The following is a 2,096-nucleotide window of genomic DNA, read 5'->3' as shown; positions in this document are numbered from 1 at the left end:
CATAGCCTGTTTGGTATTTTTTAAATTTATCCTTTAGATATGATGCATCTGTGGACCAGGTAACATCAGCATTTTGTTGTGGTATCTCCTGTAAATTCTGACTGGGCATCAAAAACTGTTCTATTAGTAATAGAACTATATAGCATATAGAGTGTATGCTGTTTTATACAGTCATGAGGTAATCTCCTCAGGTGCTTCAAGAAGTAACTTGTGAGATTAAGACTATTACAGCAAGAGAGAGTAATGTGTGGAGCAGAGAATAAAAGTACATTGTAATAAAGCCAATCAGTTGACAGAAAAATATTGTGCATGATGTGAACTCAAAAAAGCTTCTGCAGAATGAAGTACATATATAGTCAAGGGAGCCTCCATTACAGTTTCCTGAGTAGCCTTGAGAAACATGATAATGCCTGAAATGGCCCTCCAACAAGGGGGCAGCCCATGAGCTATAGAGTCTATTGCTGACTATCAGAGCCAGTAGTTCTATATTTTCCCCTGTATTTTGGGGCTGGAACACCCAGGATGACGTCATGGCTTCCATAAACAAAAAAGAAAAATGGTAGCTGATAATTTGGATGGCTCAAAGCAGGAGCCGTTGTAAGATTTTCCTTTATTTATTGAATAGTTATTTGTTCCTAGGATATCCAATGTATGGGGTCAGGTTGATCTTTCATCAATGTATATAAAGACTGTTCCATGGGAGAAAAATTGGGTATCTAACTGTATCAGCAGCCAGCTAAGCCTAAAACACTCCTAAGCTGTCTTTCGGTCTTTGGAGTTGGGTATGCAAGAATTCCAGTTACTTGATCTGAATTTATATGTATTTCCTCCTTAGAAATTAAATGTCCCCCTTTTCCTGCCCCTAGCACCGCTGGGCCTGCAGGTCTCTGTCGAGTGGTGGAGGCGGGTCTCTGTTCCGCAGGATGGGGTTTGTTAAAGTTGTTAAGAATAAGGCCTACTTTAAGAGATATCAAGTGAAATTTAGAAGACGACGAGAGGGTAAAACTGATCACTATGCTCGGAAACGCTTGGTGATACAGGATAAAAATAAATACGACACACCCAAATACAGGATGATAGTTCGTGTAACAAACAGAGATATCATTTGTCAGATTGCTTATGCCCGTATAGAGGGAGATATGACAGTCTGCCCAGCATATGCACACGAACTGCCAAAATATGGTGTGAAAGTTGGCCTGACAAATTATGCTGCAGCGTATTGTACTGGCCTGCTGCTGGCCCGCAGGCTTCTCAATAGGTTTGGCATGGACAAGATCTATGAAGGCCAAGTGGAGGTAACTGGCGATGAATACAATGTGGAAAGCATTGATAGTCAGCCAGGTGACTTTACCTGCAATTAGGATGCAGCCCTTGCCAGAACTACCACTGGCAATAAAGTTTTTGGTGCCCTGAAGGGAGCTGTGGATGGAGGCTTGTCTATCCCTCACAGTACCAAACGATTCCCTGGTTATGATTCTGAAAGCAAGGAATTTAATGCAGAAGTACACTGGAAGCACATCATGGGCCAGAATGTTGCAGATTACATGCGCTACTTAATGGAAGAAGATGAAGATGCTTACAAGAAACAGTTCTTTCAATACATAAAGAACAGTGTAACTCCAGACATGGAGGAGATGTATAAGAAAGCTCATGCTGCTATACGAGAGAATCCAGTCTATGAAAAGAAGCCCAAGAAAGAAGTTAAAAAGAAGAGGTGGAACCGTCCCAAAATGTCTCTTGCTCAGAAGAAGGATCGGGTAGCTCAAAAGAAGGCAAGCTTCCTCAGAGCTCAGGAGCGGGCTGCTGAGAGCTAAACCAAACAATTTTCTATGATGATTTTTCAGATATAGGCAATAAACTTACAGACAGAAACTAAAAAAAAAAAAAAAAAAAAAAGAAATTAAATGTCCCAAATGTTTTATTTCTGTTAAGAAGTATTGGAATTTTTCTTTAGATAACTTATGTCTTGTTTTAGCTAATTGTTCCAGCAACTACGGGGTGTGATTTTTACAATCATGTAGAATGGAAAAGCATAACAAGAAATCATCCACATACTGAAGTAGAGAGGAATTTTCATCAAAATTTAGCTCAGTCAT

The 2,096-nt window shown here is 40.0% G+C and overlaps 1 pseudogene; it reads left to right on the top strand.

The window, feature by feature from the left end:
• Window positions 1–907: 907 nt before the first annotated feature.
• LOC102144155 (large ribosomal subunit protein uL18 pseudogene) lies at window positions 908–1,823 on the top strand (annotated as a pseudogene).
• Window positions 1,824–2,096: the final 273 nt, after the last annotated feature.

Source organism: Macaca fascicularis, chromosome 1 (genome assembly GCF_037993035.2).
Source record: "Macaca fascicularis isolate 582-1 chromosome 1, T2T-MFA8v1.1".
Taxonomy (NCBI): domain Eukaryota; kingdom Metazoa; phylum Chordata; class Mammalia; order Primates; family Cercopithecidae; genus Macaca; species Macaca fascicularis.
This window is presented reverse-complemented; position numbering and strand designations above follow the sequence as displayed.